The 22,149-nt window shown below is 38.0% G+C and overlaps 1 protein-coding gene across 2 annotated transcripts in view; it reads left to right on the top strand.

The window, feature by feature from the left end:
- il11ra (interleukin 11 receptor subunit alpha) overlaps positions 1–22,149 on the top strand; it is a 50,470-nt gene that overhangs the window by 316 nt on the left and 28,005 nt on the right. The window lies entirely within an intron of this gene.

The raw sequence follows: 22,149 nt of genomic DNA, 5'->3' as shown, positions 1-22,149 counted from the left end.
CTACTGTTGTTCACAGTGGGGACTTGTCGTACTAGCCTCAATGTGGATCCCTGTTTAGGCTGTTAAACATCATACCACAGTCTTTTTTCCTCTAATTGTATTTTAACTTCATGCCTTGTAATTATGGGTAAAAAGCTGGTGGTACCCTGGACAAAAAGCATTGGTTACAATGTGTTGTTCTTTTATTATTGATAAACTGAGCATGGCCGCTTTTTTGTTTCCACTGTTAATTAAATGTCTTTCTGTTGCTGTGTTTTAGTTTTAGATTTCATTTAAAAATGATGCAGTGAGAACAAGGTGCTGCATGATATTTAAATGTGTAAATATTGTTGTGATAGGTGGATTGTAGATTGGTGTGGTTTGGTTCTAGTGTACTTTTTGTATTATTGTTGTGGAAAGCGTGCTTGTGATTTGTGTAATTATTTTATAAATATAGTAAAATAGTGTGATAAATGTAAAGAAAAAACCCAGCTTTCACTGGCTTTCATTGACATGCTTTGGTTCCAGTTCTGAAAACCAAGCACGGGAACTCACTTGGCAGAGTATAAATGAAGCGTTGAAATCATGGCCACTGAAAGCACTTGTTGATGTAATAAACAAGATTAGTCTTCATCCTGCCCTTTGTTGTTGTATATTTATATCTGCAATTAGTTCAAGTTCCAGGTCAATAGCAAAAGCTAACGCTCTGAGAACTCAATCAGAAACAAATACTTACTATAATGCATAAGCAGACAGAGAGACAGACAAAAAAAGAAAAAGATGACAAAGACACTGGGATGGGGTCTCACTGCAGATGTGCATTCCTCTACCCAGTGGAGTGATCAAGCTTTTAAATAGAGCTCAACAGGAATGCAAACAGACGAAGCAGAATGATGAAGCCTGGGGGTGTCTCAGGAGTAGGAAAGGGAAGGAAGGTGGGAAGAGAAATCAGAAAAGCAGGCAGCGAGCCTTTTGCTTGAAATTAGCCGTTTCTCGAATGTAGCCCCGCTAAAAGGAAAATGTGGGTCAAAGTTCATGCTCTAACATCTGTCTTTATGAGCTTAAAGGCTTTAAGAAACTCATAGTTGCCCACAGTGTAAGCAGTACTTCTGTATCAGTGGAAACATTTGAACCTTGCCAATAACTTTGTGTATTCCAGCATCAGTGTACGTCTGTGATTCTTTAAAGAGGTGGATGCAGCGAAAAGTAGGATCAGAGTCCACTTTTATTGATCAAGGATTGCACTGGCTCAAGTACATGGCCATCAACAAAAAGAATTTTTACATGTACTGAAAACGAGGATAAGAGGAATATTAAAGTAAGAGCTGTTGGATCGGTTATGATTTGTAGAAGTTCTGTGTTAAATTCTTGGAGATATTGTTTTCAGGAGTCTGACAGTAACAGGAGTCAGACAGTAACAAGACAAAACTGCTTCTGCTTTATTGGCTATTATTATTATTTGAATTTTTCAGATATCTTGTATTTTCAGGAAAAAAAAGACTTCTCATTAGTACTTTGTTTTCGTTATGTTGTAAATTGTCTTTTGACTCTGCATGCTGCGTCTGCCTGTCAGTTTGCTGCTGGAACACGTGAATTTCCCCAGTGAGGGACAATAAAGGATATTTCTATTCTATTCTAGTTTCTTGTGAGGTGGAAGCAATTGTACTGTTAGCTATCAGTTGGCCAATAGGAGTCCATTTTTCCGCTTCACTCCCATGTGGGAGTAAAACAGAAAACCGGGGTTGCTTAAGCCAGTCTTGTGATGTTAATTTGTCCCAGGTTTTCAGTGGTTCCCTGTTTGATTGCTGTTTATTTTTCTCCTTTAAAATCCATTCAGCTAATTCTATGCAGAGAGACAGATCGTGTAATTGTTGTTTTGTCGTAGTCAGACGCACAATGGGCTGTGTGGAAAGAGAAGCCAAACACCTGGCGTCTCCCCGTAGCATGCGTGTCACTTACAGCAGTGTTTACTGTTTTTCATTCGGGAGGATGCATCTCAGTTTGGACACCTTTGCGAAGAACCAGATTTCTTGACCACTTCACCACTCTGAAACTAAATATACACTGACTAAGAAAAACGAGGCACACCGGGCACCTTGTTGTTTACCTCTGGGATGTTGGCCTACCCACGGATTAAAGCCTTCTGTCTCTATAAAAGGAAAACTTGATGGTATTTTTTGCTTTCTAAACATTGTGAAAAATAGTGGGAACAAATTTGCCTTTTGGAATCACAGACCACATACATATCCAAAAAAGAAAGGGAAATCCAGAATCCTAATTAGAGTAAAACAAGTCGACTGTGGCTGACACCTGCGTGTTTTGGCTAATGAAAATACTATAGAAAACATTAGTAATCAATTTAATCGTTCAAGAAATACACAAGGTTTAACTTAACCCAATCTTCCCCATTGTTGTATGAAGTATTCATTAACTCACAGCAGGTTTATAAAGACAGACCCCAGACTGTATAGTCTAACTTTCTTCACTTGAGCACATGTTCTGTACAGCTCAGTTCAGTTGAACTCACCTTCTAACACCTCATTTTAGCCTGAGAAGGGTACTGTTATTCAGCTCGCTTTCCCTGCAGACGTCTTTAGCTGGAAGTCGAATCTCTGCTCTAGCTCTGGCCAAAAACCACACGCGCACACAGATACGCTCTGGCTCCACACAGACCTTGACGCAGACTTCTGCATGCACATATATGTAAACGATCCAATGGCTTTGTGCATGCACACTCACACATTCACATGCACATGGAGCCAAACGCACATCCAAGGCTCCATACTCTTCTCCACACTCATATTTCACTAGTCACTCACAGAGGGCCATGGCAATCAACTTTAAATTAGAGAGAAAGCTGCTCCAAGAACTTGAAGGCTGTTTGCCAGGTCTGAGGCCATACTTTTGGTGTGTGCATGTGTAAGTAAAAGAAAGAGCAGAAGGAGCCAGCCAGATATTAAACCAACACTGAGGGGCCTAGATAGGGGTCTCTCTAGTCCTCAGTGCTGCTGTTTAAGCAGTTTATCCCCACTCACCAGGAGCTGTGCTTAACTGTGCGTTTGAAGAGTTATTTTGCAAGCCTCAAACTGGCAAACATTTCATTTCAACATATTTTATGAATTTCTGCCTTTGGAAGAGTTCCCACAGCTACAAGCCACAAGATCAAGCCACTTAAGAGAGATGCGTCCTCTCTGTTAGGAGCTATGACTCTCTTCTGTGGTCAGCTGACCAATAAGGGCAATGATACTGTGGCGACAGCAAGGGTGAAAGTGTAATATTTGCTAGCCAGTAAGGATTTTTCCATCTCAAAAAAATTGGGCCTATTCTACAATAATTGTTTCCTTGTTAATGTATAATGGACTGGAACTTGGTGCTTTTCTACTCATTCATGCACACACTTGCACTCCGATAGATGCATCAGGAGCAACTTGGGGTTCAGTATCTTGCCCAAACATACCGATAGACCACCCGCTCTACCATCTGAGACCCAGCTGCCCTGAAATGTTAACATACACACTCTTTGATAAATGGGGCCTCGTGTTGAAAAGCTGAAGTATGCTGGATCTGTTTTAGATAGCAGAACTGAACATCAGAATGCCACATCAATATTCGAAACAAATCTGGCAGATATTTACATGTCTTTTACGAGTATGTTTATTAAAAAAATAAAGCAAGTCCATAAGGACGCATGATTTTGGACATGGCTGTCAACATCTTCTTTATTCTTTATATCAGTTGTATCAGAACAGCTTTTATATCTTTTTATGCAGGGTGGAGACTGGACCATTGGTACCTTGTTTTCCATCCGTGTAAAGAAGTGGCAGGAAATGAGTAGTTTCTTGCCATTGAGACACACTTTAGTAGTGTCTCAATTACCCAATGCAAAATAGTTACTACTGTATCTTCCGCACTATAAGGCGCACTTAAAATCCTTTAATTTTCTCAAAAATCAACAGTGTGCCTTATGTATGAATTCCGGTTGTGCTTACTGACCTCAAACCGATTTTATGTGGTATGCGGCGCTCAAACGACTTTGGTAAGCTACAAAGCTGGACCACTTGATGGATTGTCGGAGCATTACCGTAGTCAGGAGCCTTGCGGAGTAATCTGGGTCCAAAACTCTGTCCGCTTCAGGTCCCAAAGTCAAACGAACACTGCGGCATCACTGAGAGTTAAAAACTGTCTAAATTCTTTCATCTTTAATAAAATGATCAGCGTTGCTGCTTTACCAGATGTAACAATTAAGTTTAACATCCAGGCATCCATGAAAACAGAATTTATTAAATTTCACGGAGTTAGAAGTTAGCAGGAAGTTAGCTCGCTAGTTTCCACCTAAACATGATATAGCATGTTCTGACTGAGAGTTTTCTGAAAAAATGAAAACGTACAGCTCTGCTGTCACTTCCAACATAAATGAAGACAGAAAACTAAACAGCAGTGACTTTTGTAGGGTTACTGAAGTTGGGCTAGCCGGTATATAATTATGTGCTACGTGATCGCTAGCGACACAGCTATGTCAGCATAACATAAACACAGTGAAGCTGGAGGATGAATGCTAACTTTTTTCCACTTGATAAAAGTTAATGTGAGGGTTCCCAATGATTAGGGACTAATGCAGTCCCATGGCAGGATGCTGTAAACAGACCAAAATTAAGTCAGGAGAACAACTACATAATCCATCCACAATACAAGGTTAGTCATTAATATACTGCAACAACATGGGAATGGAGCAGCTGTAAGAGAATTTAACATTAATGAATTAATGGTATGGAAGTGGAGGAAGCAAGAAGAATGAGTTGAGTAAAATTTGACTTATCTGACTGTTTTGTTTCGCTTAATGCGCCTTATGTATGAAAACAGACCCGTTCATCGACAGTGCACCTTATGGTCCGAAAAATACGGTAGTTGTCCTTAATTGTGGTCATAGGTAGCTGTTTCCTTTGTCAATTGTCACAATACATTCTATGCTGCATACTGTTTACATGATCTCTGGCATACATCTAAGTGTAAAAACTTGTCATCATGCCACTGAGGATTTATAGTTGTTGGTTTGGCTTTAAGTATGGTTAACAGAGAAGGCAGTGAAGGAAATATAGTGCTTATAATTTGTGCTGTTCCTGTGCTTTTTCTTTCAGCCCGTGTGTCAAGGATTAAGCCGCTTATTGTAACAACATTTCACAGAAAAAGCTAATAAGATAAAATGTCATGAACTGACATTTGAATTCAAACTTTGTTTGAATTAAGGAACCGAAGTGGAAAATGTGATCATGTGTTTCACATTAGGCCAGTCACCACACTTGGTGACACTATTATAGGGTACTGTATTCAACCCAGCAGCATTGTGTCTTCAGTGCTGTTGGATTGAAGGTATGTGTGTGAGTAAGTGTATTTACAGCATCCACATTTTAGAATTTATAGCAAAATAAACACTTTGTTTTATCAGATGACTGATTGGTGGAAGCCTAAAGATGCAAGGTTGAAATTCTCATTTAATTCATTGCATTTTTAAAGCAATTTCATTGCAAAGTCATTGTCTTTGCAATGGTAGCCTCTTTGTAGAAACTTCTGTGTGGCAGGGTTTTTGTGGTTCCAGGGAAGATAACTGCTAAAGAATGTACTTCCTTCCCTTGCAAATGTACTGGATGATCTTCTGGACCTCGACAGGCCCTCTCAGGAAACTATGCTTTCTGTTTGTCACAAAGAACGATAAACCCTAATTTTACTGTGTGCTTTTACTATGATGATGAAGAAAGGTGCTGTGAGGTGTGTATGCTTGTTTTACTGTGAGCAGCATATATCAAATATTAATGTCCATTTGACTGAAAAACTATGTACTTTTGGCACCTTGCTGCCATTTTGCCAGTGAAAATAACATCCATTAGGTTTAGCTGTATAAACAGTAACTCTTCTTTCCAATGCAGTGTTGACTCTGAAAACAGAGCTCACTCGGGAGATTATTAGTGCTTGGCAGAACCTTAGTCTGTTCTAGAAAAACACTATATTGATTGCAATAGTGTCAATTCTACCTCCACATTATGCATGGTTATTTGCCAAGCCATCATGAAGAATACAGTGGATTAAATTACAAGCTGGTGTGGAAAAGTTACCAAAATTTTACCTTTTTTTTTTTTAGCGCTAACTTCCACCGAGCAGGTGGTCATATTTAACATGACTGCCATGTCAAAAATATTGTTTTGAAAGTTGTGAACCTGTTGTTTTCAGCATTCGAAGAGGTCCTTGCTTTATTCTCTCTGCAGGGTTTATTTTCAGAGACAGGGAAGAACTCTAAGGGCTAAAGGGGAAAGAGATGATTGGTGCTCTTATTTTAGCCGTTGGTCAGTGTAAGTAGTGGTGCTTTCAAGTCTGTCTCCAGTATAAGTTAGGTAGCCAAAAAACCTTGTCACCTTGCAATTGACCATAGTTACTAGTGAAATGAGTGCGATTTTTTTTCAGTGAAGTGTAATTTCTCTAATAAATGTATGGATTTTGAGTGCAGTCCAGTGTGGAGACAGCAGCCTCTTAAGGGAAACTTGCATAGACAACGTTTGCAATGCAGATATGTTGTTCAGGCTTTGACCCAGAGTGGCTATGGCAGAGGCTTTGGTAACCTGTAGAGTTGATAAGCATAGTGTTGTTGAAGCTCACGGTCAAAAATTAAAACAAACGTTTTTAAAAAGGGAGATTTTCTGGTGTGAATAATGTATGTGTGTTTTTGATAATCCAAAACAGTCCTTAGTGCTCCCTGTGTGTTCAGTTATTTGCATCAGTGATTCAGTGGTTCCACTGTGCATCAGTGATTCCACTGTGTGGCGGGGATGGGGGGGTCATGTTTGTGTATTCCACATATGAATTGCCATTCATTTGTTTGTGTTGGTATTTGCATGGGGTGGGATTTGTTTTGACGTATTTGACGTACGAGAAAAGCTCCTCACTTGAATAGAGGTGGAACTCTTAATTTATCAGTTGAGTCACTGGAAAAATAAATAGCAACTACATTTAATTCATTTCATAATTTCCGTAATTTTTTTTAACAAGAAATGTTAAAATTTTCTTTTTTTTTTTTTTTTTTTTTTTTTTTAAACCTGTCCCGTTTGGTTCTTTTGCCATCAGAATTATTGTCTAAAGGCGAAGAAAGATGCCCAACGGATAAAATTTTCATTTTTCTAATTGTGCTAATTTGATGCTTTTATATATCAAGGTATCAAACTTGCATCTATAAAAACACGTATTGCGGTGTTTATTGGTTGTGTCCTTTCAGTTTTGATTTCCTTTCATCAAATGTAGTTTCAAAGTTTTGTGTGATTAAGTATGTGCTGATTGGAAGGTAGTGTGAAGCTGGGCTGAAATACTTTGAAACAGTTTGAAAAAAATTGTTTTTTTCTTTCATTAGGTTATTTAGTTTTATAGCCACTCTCTTATTGCTACAAAGTATTAACACCATTAAAATGTATGTCCTTATGTTTTACTCTGTGTAATTGAAGTTGTTTTGCATTAACTGTCATCAGTTAGAGCAAAACAAAGACTTTAGGATTTGTTTCATTTTATGCTTGAATATTTGGCGCACTCCAAAACAGTCCTTTACCTCTTTGTGCCACTGAGGACAAGGCAAAACTGTCACTACTGATCCCTTTAGGTGACTATTTTTACCTTCCTCCTCATACATAATGAATAGACTTGTCTGTTTAAATTATATGACAGTTTTTATGTAGCCAAAATGTCTCTGGGGTCCAAAAAATGTATGTGTATGTGTCTCTGTCATGACATAATTCAGTTGGAATGTCTATGGCAAGTAGGTATGAACTTGCCCCCAAATTATAAAATGCGTCTTCTCCCTTTGCTGTCTGTTTTTTTCCGCTTTGTTTAGTTTTGTTTCTCCCTTGTCCTTATTTTCTTGCCTTTTTCAGCTTTCTCTTTCTCTTTCCCTATCCAGTTTTATTGTTTTATATGCCCTCTGTCTCTCAGTATCTATTTCCTCCCCTCACCCCCTCCCACTGTGTTGTTGCTTTCATGGAGTGTTGGCAGTCTGAAAGGAGAATAAATGGGTGTATCGAGCATGGTGATCTTATCTTATTTGGCAGGCAGGTGACAGAAACAAATGAATATGAAACTGAATACACTGCTAATGTTTCTTAAGCAGTTTTCAGGGCAGAAATCTTTGTTTTTGCAGGTGACGAAGCTTTGGTTATATCCTTGCTATCAGTGTAGAACTGAATGAGAACTGGTGTCAAGCAGTAAGGCTTTGGCTGCCTGAATCTAATCAGCTTTCACCATAAAGATTGCAATATATAATTATTATATCAGTATGATGATGTGGTTTGGCATTTGGAATTGTTGCTGTTTGTTGATTGTTGAATATATGTCACATTATGCATTTGAATTATATGGACTATGGCTGTGCCACATGATGCCGCTGGCAATAATTCCAGTTTAAATTTTTACGTGAGATAAAAATGCCATATTACGATATCGCTGCTATAGCAACAACTTGTATTTACGTTCCATGGTGCATGTGTCAGTGAGGCAAGCCGGGCATGAAGCAAGAGTCGGCCTCTTGTGATGAATTAGTACTTAAAAAGAGAACTGTTTCAATAATATCCAACATTGTCTGGTCCTTTGCAAAATCAGCATTAAATTTATTCCCGCTAAAGGAAGTAACAACAAATGTGTCCCATCACTTTAGGCAAAAACACATAGTTGAGTACTACCATGCTACGGTGGAGTAGATGCTAGTAGCATGTGATGCACAACCTTAATGTAAACAAATAACTTCACTGAGCATTACTGGAACACTTGATAGTTGTACTCCATATGACAGGAAGAGCAAATGGTGTTTATGGTAGAAAAGCAGGACTTTAAGCAACTGGTTAAAAGGCTTGACCCAGATGAATCCCAGGTAGAAAATATTTTTCAGTTTTATATGGTACAGTATAAAGAGTTACAAGATTAAGTTGCTTCACTTACTGTTAAACTGGTGTCAACCAGTTATTTTATAGTTTTACTTAAAAATTCCAGAGAAAACACTACCTAGGATACTTTTGTGCTTACCTTTGATGGAAAATACCCTTCATTCACACATAAATGATACTGCCTACAAGCAGTTTCTCTTGAAATGTGATACAATTTTGAGGCTATATCGCCCAGTTTGACTATGGGCTAGGATCACAGCAGATGTGGTTGTCCTGCGTGGAAGTAGTGAGAGCACACCTGATCCTCTGCCCTTTCAGCGTGTGTACTCTGAACTCTTTGGTAGTAGGTGTCAGTTCTTAGAAAACAATGGTAATGCACTGCAGCTTCTGTGTGTCACTACATCAGTAAGATAATGTTAATACAAGGCCTTAAAGAAGAAGCTGGAAAAAAACAGTTCAGCAGCTCGACATGTTGAACCTTTAATGAAAACTTTATAAATACATTTTAATGATTAATTAAATCTTGCTTAACACAAAAATCTGAATACAAACCACTGCATTCTCAGTGGTTCAGGAACCAATAAGGTCATGTTTGTTTGCCAGTTCATGTTCATCCATCCACTGTAGTAATATTATTATATATAAATAAATAATAGTTATATTATTTATGTGTATAATTCAACATTTCGAGTTGATTGTGAGTTGTTTAATGGTTCTTTCACTGTAAGACAATCACAGTTTGAACATTAAATGTTTGCTTTTTCCTTCTTAGAGTTCCTTCATCTAAAAAAAGGCTTAAATCATAAAGATCCAAATCTCTCTTCATTACATTTATCTTAAATGCACAGTTGATCACAGCTTGCTTAATATAGAAATGTCTGCCATCTAAAGTTTGTGGATTTTGTTTTTTAATTGTAATTTTCATTTGAAGACAGTTTTATAGCCATTTATCATGGTTGGTTGCAATGAGTCAAGCAAATGCCATTGACATGAATGCATTTCAACAACATTGCTCTGGGCTTAAGAAAATTGGCTGGCGAGAAACTCTGAAAATATCCAGTGATTTAGAGTAGATGGATGTGATAAATGATCCTTAGACTTTGGTTTACTTTGGCAAATCTTCAGCGCTAAACACATCAGATTGAGGTTGTTTGTAGATGACAGTCAATTAATGTTAGAGGATGGAAATAATGCAACAGATCAAATATATGCTTTAATATTTCTATACATGTTTTTGACCATCACTCAAGGAAGAATACATACTGACACGAAATGCTTTGCATGTTTAGGAACGTGTTAAGAACATAGCTTTTGAGATTGATCAGAAAAGACAATACAGGCATTTTGTAAAAGTTAGTAATGTGAACTGCATGCAAGAAAATACTATACTAGATCAAATGCCAAATTTACTAGTAAGTAGAACCATACTTTTATAACTTGTATTATACGAGCACTTACTACTTGATGTCCATAGGGACTGTGTTTGCTTAAATGATTTTTTCATCAAGGCTTTTCCCTGAGTCAACATTAGGTTAAATAACATTCAATGGGACACTGCAAAAGCATGGGTAGAAATCTCTGTGTTAAATTGATTTCACAAAATGGCAGCACAAAGTCCAGTGCACTGAGACAAATTATCTTATTGTCAAAAGTAGGGCTGCCACGATTAGTCAACTAGTCACGATTACATCGACGACTAATTTAATAGTCGACGCATCGTTTGAAGCTTTGTGAGATCCCAAAAGACGCAGGAATAATTAGTAGGATTTAAGAGTGTAATAATGGACTGAAACAGAAAATGGCAGCACTGCACACACAAGGATGCCAGCTGCCGTTAAACCTCAAAGAAGAAGAAGCAGTGTCCGATATTGTAGCTGTGTCCAAATTCAGTAACCGCATCCTCCTGTGCCTGCATTAGTAGGCTAATTACGTTACAGCGACACGACGAAGACTGTCCAAATTCGAAGACTCCGACAAATGCGGCCGGCAAATGCGCCCTTCATTTCCCCAGATTTGAAGGATGGATCAGGTGTATACTTCGTGGCCCAACCTATCCCAGAACTCATAGCGTGGCCCAGCTCAGTTTCCAACAATGGCGGCAAATAGTTAGTTTCAATATTACTCTTATTATTCTTTCTGGGTCACAAAATAAATGTTTAACATATTTTCAGGCAAGAATGTAGCTGTGTAAACCTCAAATATCTGCTCAGTTTATCAAAACACCACATATTTTCAAAAGCGCTCCGACATTTTCGGAGACGTCTGTTACCCACCAGCTCAATAGCTAGCCGGGGTTCAAGGCTCACTAGAGCCGGTGAGAACACCGGACTCCCGGCAAATCGTTTTCAAACCCACCGCCGTCTTTCGCTACTCAGGTTAAACATGATATAAGTCACTTAGATAACTTAAAAATGTTATTGTTTGGCTTTTTTCAGTATTTTGTATTTGTTCCTGAGTAAATCGGTTTGGCTGAGATTAAAGTTGTAGTTTTTACACAGCTGTTAAGCTGTTCTTAACAATGTTAAGCAGACAACTGATTATCAGAAGTGTGAGATGCTCGAGAATATACTCCGGTGTCCTGTTATATTTTAGATAGCAAGGAGCAGACGGCTGAGTTTATTAAACTCCACTGAAACAATCTGCAAATTTCATTAAAATTTAATAAACTATCATCTTACCTGGGTATTCACCTCAACAATAAACTGGACTGGACTACAAATACAGACATCCTGTATAAGAAGGGCCAGAGTCGACTCCACCTGCTGAGGAGACTGAGGTCCTTCGGAGTCTGCAGGACTCTATTAAGGACATTCTATGACACTGTGGTAGCATCTGCCCTTTTCTATGCAGTGGCCTGCTGGGGGAGTGGATGCACAGACAGGGACAGGAGCAGGATTGACAAACTGGTGCGGAGGTCTAGCTCTGTGCTGGGCTGTCCTCTGGAGTCTGTGGAGGTGGTTGGCGAGAGGAGGCTGTTAGTAAAGCTGACATCCATCATGAACAACCCACATCACCCACTGCATGAGTATGTGAGTGTGCTGAGCAGCTCCTTTAGTCAGAGACTGAAACACCCTCGCTACAGGAAGGAGCGCTTTCGCAGATCATTCATCCCAACAGCAGTTAGACTCTATAACTCCTCAATCACAATGTCATGACTCACTGGACACTGTGAACATCCACGGTCACCACTTCATGCATAATGGACCTTTTATGTGTATGGACATGTGCAGGTATATATGTATGTATATGTATACATATGTATATTTAGTGTGTACATATGTGTGTGTGTACATGTCTATACATAGGAATAGTAGTGGTACAATAGTTATGTTAAGCTGTATAGTTTATGTCTTGCATAGTTCCACAACCATATCCATAACCACATACTGTGTATGCTACTGTTGTATATAGTGTATTGTCTTACTTTTTTTCATTGGTTGTACTTATTTGTACTTATTTGTATTTCCTTCTGATATCTGTACCTGAGCTGAGATAACGCAAAAATTTCCCCGTCGTGGGATCAATAAAGTCTTATCTTATCTTATCTTATCTTATCTCATCTTGTCTTTATTTTTAGTTAGCACATACCTTAAACACTTAAAGTTGTAAGCTAATGATAGTTATATAAGAGCGGATGCATGCTGGTGCAATAAGCTGTACGTTTTACGTCCAGTGGATACATGATCTGATTAGTCGACTAATTGCAAAAATAATCGGTGACTAGTCGACTATCAAAATAATCGTTTGTGGCAGCCCTAGTCAAAAGATCAAAAACTATACCTCAACATACTAAACTAACATATATATAATGTATGTGGAAGAGGAGACATCGAAACTCGTACAAAAACCCCCCCAAAACCTTTTGGTGGTGTCACATTGAGCCGGTTTTTGGTTTTAAAAATCTCCTTCCCTCTGCGTCTGCCTTTGATCTCAGACAGGGTTCATAATCTGACTCCTGGATCACTAAAGAGGCACACACACACACACACACACACACACACACACACACACACATTAGACATGAACACACAAACATGGACTATCTGAAAATCAACAAACTTGGGAACCAAATCATGGTGGTGCACTGTAAATCAACCTGCTATCTGCCTTACTATCTCAAGAAAACCCGTTTGATAGTCTGCTGTTTGTGATCTAGGTCTGTGCAGCAGAGCCCTGCAGTCTGATGAGGGCTTTGTTACTCAGTTATTCTGAAAGAAACTTTGTTATAGGTTTCTTGCATAGTGCTTCCAGTAATTAAGGAAGAAAAGGTTGTTAGCCTGCTGTATCTTTTAGAGTATTTACTTCATCCTGACACATATAGGGTCTGTATTCTCCAGTGTCTGGCTTGACTGAATAGGTGTACTGTAAATCTTCCAGTGTACACTGCAGCAGAACTCTGTATATGATTGTTGTTTATTTTACTGTATTTTTTTTCCTGATTTAGTCTGAGAGACCTTGATTTAAAGCTCTACTTTCAGCTGTTTCCCTATTAACATGGGGATTTTTTTTTTTAATGCCCCGAAGGGATTTGTGTCTCATCGCAAGATCAAACCGAGGCATCTTTCACTTGTTAGGCGAATGTGTGAACCTTCATCTATGGAGCCACTCTGAGAGGACTTGATTTAACTGTTAAAACCCAGGATCAAAAAGACCATAACAGTCATTCTGTTCTTAATGGCAGTGTGTAGCAGATGTTGAGTATAGCATAATACATAATAATACTTAAAAAAAACAAAACAAAAACATACATGTGAGCTCATAGGTGGCAAATTAACCCAGTTATTGACAGTTCATACTGACTTTTTAGCCCATTTCACTTCCAAACAGAAATCAATCTGCTTTTTCATGTTGTTTTTGATGCAGGTGTCCAGAGATCACAGTTCAGGGCCAGCCTTTAAGTGCTGTGAATAATTTGTTTTTCCTCTGCTCTGCTTTACTTTCATTGCACTTATTTTCCTTGTTGCCTCCTTTCTCATTCTACATCTCTAAATTGCTATTCCATCACATTCCAGCCTGCAATGAATTAAACGTAAGCAGTCTTAAAAGAATATTTTTTAAAATTAGCCCCCATCACTTGGATAAATTACACCCTGCAGGCAAATGATGAAACGTATGCGTGCCTGCAACTTATTTTTGCTTTTGTAGAAATGAAAAATAAAAACATCTGGCATACAGTAACTAACTAAATGTAACAGCTTTTTTTTTTTTTTTTTTTTTGGTGTTTTATGATTTTGTTTTTCCATTCGTTTGTGATTTGTTTCCTGTGGTGCTAGGTCAAGAGCACATTTATTTAGCTTTTTTGTTATGAATTGGTATTATTTTATTTTTTGATTTCATAGCTGATGTTCTGTTTTTTTTTCTTTCTATCTACAGTTACAGTTGCTATAATTGGTCTATTGCTTTCAGGATAGAAGACTTTCAAGTACTGGTCAAATTTTGTTTACCTCTTCTCTCGTCAGATATCTTGGAGTTTAGTCAAAGTTTAGCCAATTTAGGCAGTTTCCTTCCAAGTAAAGGCCTTTGTTGCACTTACACATGTTAAAGTGAAATACGAGTGTTCAGTCTCCTTTTAAAACAGTTTTGTCCATGAAAACTTTGACAGACTTTGCATTTAGTTAAAGATCTTTACCTATAGTCAGTTGCTGTATTTTTCAGTCAAGTTTTATGACTGGCAGGAGAGGCATTCATCATATAAAATGTGGATTGCATTAGGATTGTTCTCGCTCTGTGCCTTTCTTTTTGTTTGTCTCTTTGCCAGAAGCATTTTTGGAAGGGCAGTCAGACAGTAGTAATCAAGAAAGCATGAGTTTCTCATATTTAAGCACTCATAGGATTTTCTTTCCTTGGTTTCTACTGTGTTGTGATTGGAGGCAAAACCGGCTGTTTCACTGTGCCCTTGTGTATAGTAGAACAACCACTGAGGTTTAACATGGAATGATACTGTTTTTCTTCGGTTCTTTTGCACACTTATTCTTGTGTTTTGTTTAGTTTTTTCTTCTTCTTTTCCACTTTCTCTTATCACTGCACTATAAAATCTTCCGTTTTTTTTTTTTTCTTCAGCGTGTTGAGACAGTCAGTCAGCCGGTCTGTAGTAATCGGAAAAGCATGGAGTTCCCAGCACAGTGAGTCATCTCCAGCGAACAGGGGTCGCGCATGTGTGTAGGATGGTTGAAATGCGAGTGGGTGGCAGGGGGTGGGATTTCTGTTCGTTTGGGTGGGTGTGTGTTGGGGGTGGGTAGGTATGGTCCACATGTTTGTGTAGTTTGGGTGTATATGTTCCCTCATGTTTTTCCTTCCTGTTGAACAAGTTAGAGGTCTCTGCTTGCTGTGTAAAGGTCATCAGTTAGTGAGAGTCAGGCAAACATAAATTGGTGTCATAAAGAAGAAAACAAAAACTCAAGCTTTATAGCACCTACTTATCTCTTGTTTAACATTCTTAAGTTTATTGGGCATTTTTATTTGTTTTGGTTAATTGACAGTTACATATGCTCTATGTTATCATTAGAAATGCTTTGACATCAGACTGATAATAAACATTGAGTTTTCATTCCGTTTGAGATGGGTTTTTTTTGTTTTTTTACAACAATAAATTGGGTGGATGTATAGTTGGTTGGAAAGTGGGTGAGTAGGTATGTACATGCCTAGCCCTAGCTGTTTTTTAATATACAGTGCTGGTTAACTGTTGGTTACACAGCCACCTTCCAACTGGGTTTTAACATTATTCCTATCTGTCTGTGATGGGAAGCTCTAAACTAGCTTGACATTGTGTTTGCGCTGTGCTATGCACGCTGCCAAGTGCCACATATTTGAGCTACATTGACAATACTTTTATACCAATAAAGACTAATTAATGGTTTCTTAGATAAAAACATAAAAACACACTTCAGATCTTTAATGCCATCCATTATAGTGCGCTCAGTTTTAGTATTTTCTGAGTGTTTTCTTATTTTTAGACTTGCAAACTACTCCAACCTGCCCATATTGTTTTTAGCAAATTTGCATTTTCTTTCTAAGAAGTATAACTGACAGTGTATACAAACTGTTTGTATTTTCAGTTTTAAACAAATCCTAAAATTAAGTGCCCCACGTTACTGGACAGTGCATCTTTGTACAACTAAAATCTAACTGAAAGCGAATTGCAGCATATCCACCTGCATATAACATGTTTTACAAGTCTGCATTGCTCTGTAATTATACCTCTAAAATGCTGTTTGGTAGAGCGGTTCTATACTGCCTTGAATGTCTTCATGTGCTTAAAACACTGAAATGACATGAGGTAGTCTGAGCAAATCAAGTTGGAGTTGGTGCTTACAAATGTAGAACAAAAGGTAGCTTAAATTTCATTTAAAAACCTGTGGAATAACCAGTGGAGTCTATACATGGGTTTTAAGCCATATGGCAAAATGCTAATGTTGTTTGGCAGGCTAATGCTATCTACCATTATTAGAAAGCCAGGTAAAGTCACAGCTCATTACATATATTTCTGCAAATATATTATAGTGTTCTTGCAAAATATTTCATGTTTGGATATTTACACATATATACATGGCATATTTCTAACGAGCAGACATGTACTCATATTTATGGATTATTATATGCATGTCAGGCTGCTGCACAGGCTAATTGAATTGTTACAGTATCAGATATATCAGAGTTTAATCTCACCGGTTCTAGTCACTGGATGATCAATTGCATCTCTAATTAGTACTAATATTAGTTTCGCTGCCACAACAGACACTGCAGTGTAACAAGCAGGCAAGAGAGTCATGTGTATCTATCATGTTCATTATAGCTGAAATCTGGGTCTTTTTAATATTTAGAAGAAGAAGAAACTTGAGTTAAGTGTTTTGATTCTATGCTAAACTTCTGCTCCATTAGACTTCACAGTTGTTTTCTTAACTAATCATTTTTCAGATTAGAATTCTCTAAAAAGCAAGGGATGCTAACCTGTTATGAGGTAAGGCACTGCTATCTGAACATTTTTCACTGTAATGAAATAGTGTCAATGGGAACAAATTACAATATTCAAAAAGTGTAAACAGTCCACTTCATCATAATTGTTTTGTGTATATTCATGCACTTGTGTGTTTCTCAGTGTTGAACAAAACACAAATCTTCAGCTATCTGCTTCATGTCTTTATAATTGTTCCCAGCCGTAGAATGGCGCCAGTCAAATGTACATGAACGCGCACTCACACATACTCAGATGCAGAAACTCTCAGCAGATTATCAGAGCAGTGTGGCAAAAAACAGAACTGGGCAGTGATTGCTGGTCGGCGAACCTGCTGGCTTATTGACTTGGACTGAGTTAGATAAAGCTTTCATCAGCAGCATATGTGTGCAGGCGCTGTGTGTAAATGTGTGTGTAGTTGGTATGATATTTTTTGGGTCTTTGACAGCAAGCCATGAAATGACACATGACTTGCTTATTTTCTATTGCTGTTAGAATTCAACTGCTTGTTCAGTTAGCATAAAATTCAAATGGTATTGGTCACAATGTCACAAAAATGTCTGTCTAATGTCCTTCCTTTCCTTTGGTCTCTGGCTGTTTATACATATATTTGTGTATGAGTTTATCTATATATTTATATCTCTTTTCTGATGATGGGTTGGGTATGCTACTAATTGATCACATTTGGCTGTGTCTGTGTGTAAGGCTTTGTTGGATAACAGAGAGCAGATGTGGGAGGGTAAGTGGGTGTATGTTTAAAGAGCTTGTCATTGGCTCATACAGAGCAGATGTTGTTGGGCCATCATCTTCTTCTGGCTACTAGCAGTACTGATTCAGATGCTGGACCGAACGGTATAAACTGGAACTCACAGTACAAAAAGCATACAAAAGCTCATTGTTGCAACCTCTCTGTTAGGATGTGTAGTTTGTTAGCAGAGTGATAGATTCATTGACATTTGTTTAGGTCAATATACGGTTGAATAGAAGTTCTAACTAGGACACTAAAGCTATGGAATTTTCCAAACCACGGCAATAAAAGACTGCGGTTTACGGTAATATTCTGGTACTGCCAGCTGACTCCAGCTGAACGTAGTCCAGACGGTTAAGCGTAGTTAAGCACAGCCAAACATGTTGAGTGGTGAGATCACATCTATGCTTGATTTTTGTTAGTGGAAAGGTTTTCTTTGTCACCTTTTTGTATTCAGTTTATTTTAGTTCACTCCGTACATTTACAAGAAAACCACAGCTTGTAAACAAATGTCACCAGAACCTTTTTTTGAATTTGGTTAGGTTGACAGTCTTATTTTAGATTAATTGCACCTTTTTAATGTTTAAAGGCGAAATCTGAAACTGTTCAACCATGCAACTTTTTTGGTGTATACAACAGCCCTAGATACAAATATACATTACAAACACCTAATTAAACTAAAAAAAAGTATGTTGCACAACTCATGTGTACATTCATAGAGAAATAGGAAAAAGAATTTTGTGTGACGCATCCAAATATGTTTTGTTTTTTTATGTCGTTACTTGATTGAACTGTATATGAGTGGTGCAATGGGGCTTCCACAATACAGTAAAAATGATAAAATTCTTGAAACCATATTTTATGATTGAAAGGCTTATTGTGCTAGGCGACGAGTCTGACCACAGTTGAGGAGTAAATGAAATGCACACATGCATGTCTGGTTGCATTTTTCTAATCTCGTAGATAAGCAAATGTACGTGACATGATGACTGGGAGTTTTCATTCCACTTTGTACTACTTCAAACTGAATAAAGTTACACCCCTATAAGAAGGTTTGTTCTGACTGGTGCTGGCAGGGAGGTTCCACAGGACAACATCTGCTTGGCTACTATGTTTGTGGTCACTTGATTCTACTGAGAGCTGCTAAGCTAGAACAAAATGTCTTGGCTTATATAAGTTGGTTACCAGCAAAAGAGAGGCTGGATATTTAGTTGGAAAAATCTTTAAGTCACAGGAATGACATCAGTCTGGGAGATCAAGCCATGTTTTGTGTCCTGTAAAAGAATAGGCTTCTGATTCTCACCATGTTCTTTGAAATCATCAAGATTATTAATGGTTGAAGCTTGACAATCATTGGTTTGCTTTTTTAATTTAGTCCCATAAATAATATTTCAGTAGGACTGATGAGTTGGTAAAGGGTTATAAAAATATTTGTATAGATGGTTGTATTTGCATATAAACCTGGTTGTGTATGGACCAGACCATTGTGACAGATGTTACATGTAAATAAATGATCATGGATTCTTTGACAGTATGTTACAAGCTAGCAGTTTGCTGTTTTCCTAGAAGGTTTAGCTAAAGATCCTCAGCGGTTAGCAGTGGGACTGGTTTTGAACCACAAGAGTTTCATCAGATCTCTCTTTTTGGATCACTACGGTCTTGCATTAACCAAGAGACCGAATGCTGGCTGTGGTTAGTATCACCACATGGTGTTTACTCTGACTCTGACTGCTTGTATATTTTTTACTAATTCCTCTTAAGGATCGAACACCACGTTGTGTGCAAGAGGCTGATGATTATCTATGGATGGGGCTAAGCAGGTGCCATAGTGTACAGTTTAGATTCATGGTTTCTTACTTGCTTCTAAACTATTCAAAAAGAAGCAGTACCAGATGTATAACGATACCAAATGTGCACACATTTTCTCCAGAAAGAAGAACTAGCAGAAAAATTTAGCTGATGCTTTGTTACTAGACATGGCTTAAAAGGTCCATTATCAGCAAAACTGTTATTGGTCATCCATCAGTATCTAACTGGATTGCTTTTTTTCCCCCCCTCCAGCTGATGCAACGTCTGAGCCACATAAACACTGGTTCAATTTGATTGGAAAGATGATTTACTACAGCCTCCATATAAAAGATTAGGCTTGGATACAACTTCAGATTTTGGATTAAAGTAACCCAGACACAAACAAAAACAACCATCTGAAGTAATTGTAATTTTTATTTTCACCTTTAAAAGAAAATAGGTCACTTAGAATTTTTCTAAACTGAAAATTATTATTATTATTTTACTTTGTTTCTACTCTAGGTTCATTTTTTTGTGTGACTGTATACTGCTGTAAAACAAAACACAAATATCAGCATATTGCAGTGCTTGAGAAGCTGGAACCAGCCCTAGTCTAAAAACAATAATCAGTTAACAGATTTACTGTTGATTCATTTCCTGGGGATCAACTGGTTGTTTATGTAAGAAATGGCACTGTTTTTATCCTGATCTTTAACTTCAGACCCAAAACACGCTGGAGTGAGAGTGCTCACAAAAGAACTGTTGCTGGGCCGATACCAGAATATCAGTCTTTTTTTTTTTTTCTTGCATGTCGAAAACTTCTTTATGACATACTGGGAGAAGTGTTTATAAACCAGTTTGACATTATGGCATTAGCATTGCTTTTCTGTCATCGTTAACCCACTTCACAACCACTTGTTTACTGTTAAATCGCAACTAAGTCACAAAGCAGTTCAAAGGAGCAGCTAAAGGTGCATGATGTTTTACTTTACGATTTCTTTACAGTCTTTGAATTTTCACTGTGACTTTTATCACCCACATGCAGAAGTACAATGACAAACAAAAATGTACTAGTACACAAAACCGAGTGACGTGTGTGGTTATGTGTGTCTGTGTGTTTTTGTGTGTGTGTGTGTGTGTGTGTTTAGCTCTGACTTCACCCCATTATGCCTTTCAGTATGTGTTTGTTTGTATGTGAGGTTGGCTTCAGTATTACAAACTTGTATGCAAGCAGGATTGCGGTCTTCATTCAACTGTGTGTGTGTTTGCATGTGTGTGAATAGCTGGCATATGGTAGCCATCTAGCCCTGGCGGCAGTGCTGAAGGAAATTCCAGCGTCGTAGAACTAAGCCAAGATACTGGTGCTGCCACACACACGCACGCGCATACATGTACACACGTACACACACACACACACACACAGAGAGAGAGAGAACAGTACAAGTTTGTGATACTTCTGCCAAAGTCATGGACACAGAATAATATCTTACATTTGGAAGTACTAACAAGTTGATGGAAAATTCTCTTTTCGGCAATAACCCAAAATGACTTAAAAAAATTACTCCCACTCTTTCCTCCTAATGAACTCTTCTTGCCTTATTTTGCACACACATGCATAAAACGCACACCATCTCAGGCCTTGGTCTGTGGATTGGCTAGGTGCTATCTCTGTACACAGATGGCAGTCATTATTTCTTGTGTGTTTAGGCTTGGGCAAAAATTGGAAGTAGGCCTAAGCAGTTTGACTGCTGGGTAGTATTACCAAGGCTTAGTTTCTGTTGGGTCCCATGCTCTGTTTTCATTGTCAGCTATAACTAGTTATGGTACTCAAAAAAGTATGTATTACACATGACGGTTTACTTTTCTTAAAAGTAATTTTCTATGTGATTTAATTACTTGATGGAGAAAGTAATTTGTTACTTTTGGATTACTCCAGTAATACACACACACACACACACATATACATGTGGGAACACAAGCATCTGTGTGTGTTTGTTAAGCACTCTGGTGATGCAACTCAGATTTCGTTGTGTTTTCAAATGAAGTGACAATAAAGGCTTTGAATTTGAATAAATGACCAGAAACACATTTTCACATAATTACCAGTTCCATACACTGACACAGATTCTTATCCTAATGAGGCCACATACTGTCTTTCTTTTAGTATGTGAAAAGCCTTCAAAACAAAGAGACTTCAAATTGCCACAATGATTCTAGACACATTTACAGGCATAAATGGAGTCTACTACAAGGCTGACGGCTAATCACTGACTTTATTACCTGTCAAAGTTCAGCTCTGGCTGCTGGGCTGGGGTCAGCAAACACTAAGCTTTAAGATCACTTTGGGTTCCTCACTATTATTACGTTAGCATGCTCTCTGTGCAGATGCTTGCTAAGAACTGAAGTGTTAGCAATAAAAATACATGTAAAATCCATATTTCCGCTCCTTAAAGGCTGTAGACCCCTCCAGACCGCAGAACCATTGTAATGCAAGTAATGACATTGTAACTGTTTTGTAATTAGTACAATAACGCTCTACTTTACGTCCTGACCGTAACACATTTAATAGGTCTATTTTTCATGTATGTATGGATTGAGCTATTTTAAAGTCCAACTCTATATTTAGAGCTCCTCTCCTGGCCTCAGTAGGTCAGAGCACTATTATTAAAAAGATGTCAAAACACAGAAGAATAGTGTTAATTAATTTCCAGCTCCACAATGAGTGAAGTTTTAATAAAAATATACTTGCCCTATTATTGTCCTATTTTTTCCTCCTT

This window comes from Pelmatolapia mariae, linkage group LG7 (assembly GCF_036321145.2).
Source record: "Pelmatolapia mariae isolate MD_Pm_ZW linkage group LG7, Pm_UMD_F_2, whole genome shotgun sequence".
Taxonomy (NCBI): domain Eukaryota; kingdom Metazoa; phylum Chordata; class Actinopteri; order Cichliformes; family Cichlidae; genus Pelmatolapia; species Pelmatolapia mariae.
This window is presented reverse-complemented; position numbering and strand designations above follow the sequence as displayed.